Source organism: Polypterus senegalus, unplaced genomic scaffold (assembly GCF_016835505.1).
Source record: "Polypterus senegalus isolate Bchr_013 unplaced genomic scaffold, ASM1683550v1 scaffold_4464, whole genome shotgun sequence".
Classification (NCBI taxonomy): Eukaryota; Metazoa; Chordata; class Cladistia; order Polypteriformes; family Polypteridae; genus Polypterus; species Polypterus senegalus.
The window spans coordinates 64,316-72,833 of record NW_024383908.1 but is presented as its reverse complement, the minus strand read 5'-3'; the positions used below and the strand labels follow the sequence as shown (position 1 = coordinate 72,833).

Below are 8,518 nucleotides of genomic sequence, written 5' to 3'. Positions count from 1 at the left end.
CGAAAAGAAATAAATGAGGTTTGTGTTAAAGCGGCCTTACAGTCTTCCTCTCCAAATTCAGACCAACAAGTGATTTTGAGGCTTAATCTTTGAACAAGACTGTTTTTTAAATCATTAGTATCCATTTCAGTTTAGTTATGGTGGTCACTGCTTTGGGGGTTTGCAGCGTATGGCGTTTTTACGGCAGCTGATCATTTTCTAGACTGCACTCAAATGCTTTGCTGCAGTCTGTGCCGAAAGGACACTTAACTTTGCACTGGCGCGTTCAGTATTCGTGTTGCGAACAGAAACTGGTAAGCTGTCAACGGAATGTGTTCTTATGCCTCCCATTGATTGCAGCATCTACCACTTTTTTGTTATTTGAACCGTGAGCTACTGATAAGATTTGCAAATTGTATTTGCGAGTGGCAAGTGAAGGCTTAATACCTTGACTTTGCTAAAGGTTAAACTGCATAGCCGACAGGATTCGAAGGCACCTGCGAGGGTAAACCACAAAGGATTTCAAGTCCATCGCCTTAACCACTCGGCCACGACTACTGACGGCAAAGCCCTGCTATCTATGGCGTCTTAATTCCTTGAATCGTCGAATCGCCCTTCTGTTTGTCAATATGTGCTCTGAAGATGTTTGGACTGGAGCAGGAGCGGTGATATTACGGTCTATTTTTTGATCATCTTTAAGGAGGCAGAGGATTTCGAGCAACTCGATTATCTGTGAGAGTAGAACAGTTAACAGCATGTCTTGGTTGCAAAGTCCACATGTGTTAGCTACACAGCTAGACCCGAGAAAGAATTAGAAGTTAACTATATAAGCCAAGCAACTGAAAGGAAGCAAATGAAAGAACAAAACATGCTCGTTTTAATCGTGAAAGAGCGAGAGTAACTCCCAGTTTCTATTGTCATAAATAACAGGAAGCTGTCTCTGTTATCGTGGTAAAATGCTTAAGCTTGTCTCAGCTTGCTGCGTTGAGGCTGCTTATAATTTATTTTGTTATGTTTAAAAGTACAAACACTCTAAATGGATTGTCCACATTTACTTTAATGCCTGTAAAATTTGTCGTTGAAGTTCCAAAGGAATCCATCTTAATTGTGAGTTCTTTGTTTCCTAAAGCCTTATCTTTCCTTTTACATTCACGTAGTTTTTTTTCTTTTCTTCTTCTTCTACACAAGATCTCTGACGATTAGCCAGTGGTTGAGCGTTTTCTCATTCAACAGTCAATCAATACGAGGCAGTCTTTCAGGCAGGATAAATGCTGTTTTTCAACCTGTTCTGCTACACGTCGGACACAAAAAAATAGAATTAACTGCTCAAAGCCTGGTCCAACTTTGTAAAACGACTGAATATTTTTTGTGTTTTTTCTAATCGCTGAAAAGTCCTTTCATTGCAATTAACAGCAGACACGTGCTTGCGGAATATTCCACAGTTAAGAGAGTTAAGGAATATACAGTATCCGTGTGCCATGATGGGTCCATAATTCTGAGGCAATTGAAGGGAATCATTGCCTACATAATGCTAACAATGCCTAATCTGACTGCTAAATTTTGACTTTGAAGACATTCTTAACAAAGGTAAAACACACACGTAGTCGGCAGGATTCGAACCTGCGCGGGGAGACCCCAATGGATTTCTAGTCCATCGCCTTAACCACTCGGCCACGACTACTGCAATCAGGTGCCAGCGATATAGCTTTAGGCGAAATTTATTTGTTTTGTTTTTTTTTTTTTCATTTTCTCTTTCTGACTTCTGAAAATTACTCGTAATTATTGAGTCTATGGAGGAAACTACAGTGGCCCCCATCATGCTTTCAGTTGTTACTTATTTCTTGATTTAAGTTTTCTTTTTTGGCCGAATTCTAAGTTGAGACACAAAATGTCACCCGAGAACAAAGGGAGATAAGCAAGAAACACAGCTGATACGGATATTAAGGAAAACAAAGACGGGCGCCGTGTACTGTTGCAAGTGCGAGCCGATTGTTTGTCAGCTCTTCTTTACTTCTCCTCTTCTTTAGCCTTTGCTGCCTCCGAAGAAGGCTGGCGCATGATTTACTGATCCCCGTTCTTATTAGATTCGTTTCACATCACATGTGAATTCTGTCATTTTACACCCACAATCCTTAGTAAATTTAAACCTTCAGACCCTGGCAGTGCCTTATACCAATAGCCCTGCAACGAAAAGAAATAAATGAGGTTTGTGTTAAAGCGGCCTTACAGTCTTCCTCTCCAAATTCAGACCAACAAGTGATTTTGAGGCTTAATCTTTGAACAAGACTGTTTTTTAAATCATTAGTATCCATTTCAGTTTAGTTATGGTGGTCACTGCTTTGGGGGTTTGCAGCGTATGGCGTTTTACGGCAGCTGATCATTTTCTAGACTGCACTCAAATGCTTTGCTGCAGTCTGTGCCGAAAGGACACTTAACTTTGCACTGGCGCGTTCAGTATTCGTGTTGCGAACAGAAACTGGTAAGCTGTCAACGGAATGTGTTCTTATGCCTCCCATTGATTGCAGCATCTACCACTTTTTTGTTATTTGAACCGTGAGCTACTGATAAGATTTGCAAATTGTATTTGCGAGTGGCAAGTGAAGGCTTAATACCTTGACTTTGCTAAAGGTTAAACTGCATAGCCGACAGGCTTCAAAGGCACCTGCGAGGGTAAACCACAAAGGATTTCAAGTCCATCGCCTTAACCACTCGGCCACGACTACTGACGGCAAAGCCCTGCTATCTATGGCGTCTTAATTCCTTGAATCGTCGAATCGCCCTTCTGTTTGTCAATATGTGCTCTGAAGATGTTTGGACTGGAGCAGGAGCGGTGATATTACGGTCTATTTTTTGATCATCTTTAAGGAGGCAGAGGATTTCGAGCAACTCGATTATCTGTGAGAGTAGAACAGTTAACAGCATGTCTTGGTTGCAAAGTCCACATGTGTTAGCTACACAGCTAGACCCCGAGAAAGAATTAGAAGTTAACTATATAAGCCAAGCAACTGAAAGGAAGCAAATGAAAGAACAAAACATGCTCGTTTTAATCGTGAAAGAGCGAGAGTAACTCCCAGTTTCTATTGTCATAAATAACAGGAAGCTGTCTCTGTTATCGTGGTAAAATGCTTAAGCTTGTCTCAGCTTGCTGCGTTGAGGCTGCTTATAATTTATTTTGTTATGTTTAAAAGTACAAACACTCTAAATGGATTGTCCACATTTACTTTAATGCCTGTAAAATTTGTCGTTGAAGTTCCAAAGGAATCCATCTTAATCGTGAGTTCTTTGTTTCCTAAAGCCTTATCTTTCCTTTTACATTCACGTAGTTTTTTTTCTTTTCTTCTTCTTCTACACAAGATCTCTGACGATTAGCCAGTGGTTGAGCGTTTTCTCATTCAACAGTCAATCAATACGAGGCAGTCTTTCAGGCAGGATAAATGCTGTTTTTCAACCTGTTCTGCTACACGTCGGACACAAAAAAATAGAATTAACTGCTCAAAGCCTGGTCCAACTTTGTAAAACGACTGAATATTTTTTGTGTTTTTTCTAATCGCTGAAAAGTCCTTTCATTGCAATTAACAGCAGACACGTGCTTGCGGAATATTCCACAGTTAAGAGAGTTAAGGAATATACAGTATCCGTGTGCCATGATGGGTCCATAATTCTGAGGCAATTGAAGGGAATCATTGCCTACATAATGCTAACAATGCCTAATCTGACTGCTAAATTTTGACTTTGAAGACATTCTTAACAAAGGTAAAACACACACGTAGTCGGCAGGATTCGAACCTGCGCGGGGAGACCCCAATGGATTTCTAGTCCATCGCCTTAACCACTCGGCCACGACTACTGCAATCAGGTGCCAGCGATATAGCTTTAGGCGCTAAATTTATTTGTTTTGTTTTTTTTTTTTTTTTCATTTTCTCTTTCTGACTTCTGAAAATTACTCGTAATTATTGAGTCTATGGAGGGAAACTACAGTGGCCCCCATCATGCTTTCAGTTGTTACTTATTTCTTGATTTAAGTTTTCTTTTTTGGCCGAATTCTAAGTTGAGACACAAAATGTCACCCGAGAACAAAGGGAGATAAGCAAGAAACACAGCTGATACGGATATTAAGGAAAACAAAGACGGGCGACGTGTACTGTTGCAAGTGCGGAGCCGATTGTTTGTCAGCTCTTCTTTACTTCTCCTCTTCTTTAGCCTTTGCTGCCTCCGAAGAAGGCTGGCGCATGATTTACTGATCCCGTTCTTATTAGATTCGTTTCACATCACATGTGAATTCTGTCATTTACACCCACAATCCTTAGTAAATTTAAACCTTCAGACCCTGGCAGTGCCTTATACCAATAGCCCTGCAACGAAAAGAAATAAATGAGGTTTGTGTTAAAGCGGCCTTACAGTCTTCCTCTCCAAATTCAGACCAACAAGTGATTTTGAGGCTTAATCTTTGAACAAGACTGTTTTTTAAATCATTAGTATCCATTTCAGTTTAGTTATGGTGGTCACTGCTTTGGGGGTTTGCAGCGTATGGCGTTTTTACGGCAGCTGATCATTTTCTAGACTGCACTCAAATGCTTTGCTGCAGTCTGTGCCGAAAGGACACTTAACTTTGCACTGGCGCGTTCAGTATTCGTGTTGCGAACAGAAACTGGCGGGTATTTCTAAAACCCCTTAAAGGGGGGTTTTCCCGGCTTTTTTCGGGAAAAAAAAAGAGGGGGAAATCCCTTTTACTAAAAAGCCAGACCCCAAAAAAAATTAATAACAGAAGAAACTGGGAAGCAAAAAAGGAAAAAACGGCCTTTTAAAAAAAAAATTATCCCAGCTAGCAAAAAACAAACGCTCTTTATCGGGGAAAAGGTTTAAGAGTTCCCCCCTTTTCTTTGGGGCTTTAAAATTTTTTATGAAAAAATAAACATCAAAATTTTTCCCCCTTTTTTAAGCTGAAATTTTTTTAAAAGTTAAAGGAACCTTTTAATTGTCATTTTATTCAAAAATTTCCCTTTTTATTTCCAGATTTTTTTTTTCCGTTTTTTGATTAGGGTATTCCTTTTCCTTCCCTTTTTTTTAGGGGGGGTCTTTCGGAGGATAAAGCTGTTTTTCCCCCGTTCCCAGGGCAAAAATAAAAAACTCTTCAAAGCCTTCAACTTTGAAAACGCGAAATTTTTTTTTTTAACCTAAAAGCCTTTTTCTTTTTAACGCGAATTTTTTTTATTCCAAAGTTAAATTAAAAAACCGGGTTTCCATATTAAATTTTAAAATTAAGGTTTTCCCCAATTGTAAAATTTAAAATTGAGGGAATTTGTTTTTCATTTTTAAAAAAAAAAACTATGGGGGATTAACCCGGCCCAACAATGGTTTCATCTTTTAACCCTTTTGGTTTTAAAAACCCCCCCCAAATTAAATTTTGGGAAATTTTCTTTTTTTTTTTTTTTTTTTTTTTTTTCCTTTAAAATTTTTTTTTGGGTTTGGGGGAAAAAGGGCCCAATTTTTCATTTTTTTATTTTTCTTATTTGTTTTTTTTTTGGGTTTTTTTTGGGGAGACCAAAATTTCCCCCGAGAACAAAGGGGAGAAGAAAGAAACACAGCTGAAGGAATTTTAAAGGAAAAAAAAGGGGATTTGTGTGAAGTCGACCTTGTTTTCAGCTCTTCTTCTTCTCCTCTTCTTTAGCCTTTTGCCTGGGGAAAAGGCTGCTGTGTTTATGATCCCCCTTTTGATTTTTTTAATCACATGTGAATTCTGCTTTTTCCCCCAAAAGTAAAATTTGCCTTCGGCCCATTTCCCCCCAAAGAAAAAAAAAAAATTTTTTTTTAAAAAGGTTTATTTTCCCCCCCTTCAACCAAAAAAAAAATTTTTTTGAGGCTTAATTTTAACCATTTTTAAATCTTAACAATTGTATGTTTGGGTCCCTTTGGGGTTTGAACGAGGGTTTTGGGCTGATCATTTTCTGGCTGCAAAAAAATGCGCTGCAGTTTCAAAAAGGGACAAAACTTTTAAAGGTCAGTTTTGTGTTTTACAAAATGGGCCTCACCGTTGTTTTACCCCCCATTGAGAGACCATTTTTGAATTAAAAGGGCTTAAAAAATTTCCAAATTTTATTCGAGGGAAAGTTAAGGCAAAATTTTTGGTTTAAAAATTTTAAACCCTTTTTACCTTGCCCCCAAAACCCAGGTTTCAATCCTTTTCCATGGGCCACCTCTCTGGGTTTGAAATTTTGGCCCAACCTTTGCCGAAGGGGCCCTTTTTTTTTGCAATTTCCTAAATTTAGGAGGGGGGGGTTTTACGGTTATTTAAAAACACCAAGGGCGGGAAAGCCCCAATTTTGAAAGCAGCAGTTTTTTTTGGTTAAAAATCACAGTTTGGAAACACAGAAAAAAAAAAGTTTTAACTAAAGCCAAGAACTGGGGGCAACAAAAAACAAAAAGGTTTTTTAATCGGGAAAAAAAGCTCCCCATTTTCATTGTCAAAAATAAAAATGTTTTTTAAAAATTAAAATTTAAGATGTCCGCTTTTTTTGGGGGGTTTAAATTTTTTTGTTATTTTTAAAAGGAACCCCAAAAAAAGGGGGATTTTTTTAATTTATCTTTTTTCTTAAATTTTCCCCCTTTTTTTCAGTTTTTTTGATTAAAAGTTCCCCTTTTTTTTATTTACGTAGTTTTTTTTTTCTTTTCAAAAAAATTCTGAAAGGGAAAAGGTTTTATTAACTCTAAAACGGGCATTTTTAGGCGGAAAAATTGTTTTCCCCCCGCTGCCCCCCAAAAATTTCTCCAAACCCTTTTCCCAATTTAAAAAAGAGAATATTTTTTTTTTTTTTCTAATCCTAAAAATTTTTTCATTGCCCAAAAGCAAAAATTTTTACCAATATTAAATTAAGAAATTAAAATAACCGGGGCCAAAGGGGTTTAAAATTTTTGAAAAATTGGGAACATTGTTAAAAATCAAAAAGCCTAACTCTGCAAATTTATTTAAGACATTTTTCGGGAAAAAAAAACCCGTATCCTTTTTTTTTTTTTTTAACCCCTTTTCTATTTTAAACCCATTTGGCCGAAAGGACTCAGTCCAAAGGGAAATTTGGGAAATTTTTTTTTTATTTTTTTTTTTTTAATTTTTTTTTTTTTAAAAATTAGGGAAAAGAGGGGGGAAAAAAGGGCCCCATAGCCAGAAATTTTTTTAATTTTTTTTTGGCTAAATTTTTTAGCCTTTCCCCAAAAAAGGGAAGTAAAAAAACCCGCTTTGGGATTTAAAAAAAACAGGGGGTTTTTTTTAAAAACGGACCGATTTTTTAGCCTCTTTATTTTCCCCTTTCTTTACCCTTTTTGGGAAAAGGGTGGGGCCCATTTTTTCCCCCTTTTAAGTTTTTTTAAAATTTTTTTTCCCCAAAAATTTTTAAAAAATTTTTAAAGTTCACCCCTGGGTTTTCACCCATCCCCTGAAAAAAAAAGAAAAAAAATTTTTAAAAGGGCCTTTTAAGCTTTCCCAAAATTCAGCCAAAAGTATTTTAAAGCAATTTTTTGCCGTTTTTTTTAAAATTGAAAATTACATTGTTTTTTTCCTGTTTGGGGTTTTCAGGAAAATGGCGTTTACGGAGGATCATTTTGGAGGGGCCCAAATTTTTGTACTTTTTTGGGGGGGTTAACCCCAAGGGGGCCCTTTTAAATGTTTAACAAAACTTAACTGCCAAAATTTTTTTCCCTTGATTGCGCTCAATTTTTTAAATTTGGCCGGGAGCTCTGGGTTTGAAAATTGTTTAAAAGGAAGGTTTAAATATTGAATTTCTAAATTTAAAAAAGGGGGGCCCGAGGATTAATTTGGGGGAAAACCCCAAGGATTTCAAGTATTTTTTTAACCAGCCCCAAAAAAGGGGGGGCCTAACGCCAATTTTTAAGCCCCCAATTTTTTTCTGTTTTAATATGGGGAAGAATTTTACTCAGGGGTAAAAATACGGCTTTTCCCCGGGAAAAATTTAAAGGGAGGCGGGGGGTTTCAAGGAAATTTTTATTGTGGAAACATTAAAAATGTCGGGTTAAACCCCGGGGTTACAAAAGCCCCCCCAGAAAAAATTTCTTTAAACTTCAGCAAACCAAACTAAAAAACAAAAAAAAATTTTTTTCTTTAAATTAAAAGGGCGAAGTTACCCCCTTTCTAGTCATAAAAAACAGGAAGTTTCGAGGAAAATGCTTGTTTCACGCTCTTGGGGCGCAAATTTTATTTTTTTTTAAAAGAAAACTCTAAAATTTGCCCCTTTTTTTTAATGCTGAAAATTTTCTTAAAAGTTCCAAAGGAATGGGTTTTTTTTTGGGATTTAAGTTATCCCCCTTTTTTATTTAAAAGTTTTTTTTTTTTTCCCTTCTACTTTCATGATTGATTTTTTAACACGCAACAAAACCAGGGGGAAAAAAAACTGTTTTTAACCCCCCCGGGCACAAAAAAATTAACCTTAAAGTTTGCCCAACTTTAACAAAATTTTTTTTTTTTTTTGTTTAAAAATCCTTTCTTCCCCGGAAAACTGTTTATTATTAAATTTAAAGAAAGAAAATAATG

General features: G+C 36.8%; 2 non-coding genes across 2 annotated transcripts; both read right to left on the bottom strand.

Moving 5' to 3' along the window:
- Window positions 1-1,578: 1,578 nt before the first annotated feature.
- Window positions 1,579-1,660, bottom strand: trnas-aga. Its single transcript has one exon. It is a non-coding gene; the product is annotated as a tRNA-Ser (tRNA).
- Window positions 1,661-3,744: 2,084 nt separating this feature from the next.
- On the bottom strand, window positions 3,745-3,826 carry trnas-aga. Its single transcript has one exon. It is a non-coding gene; the product is annotated as a tRNA-Ser (tRNA).
- Window positions 3,827-8,518: the final 4,692 nt, after the last annotated feature.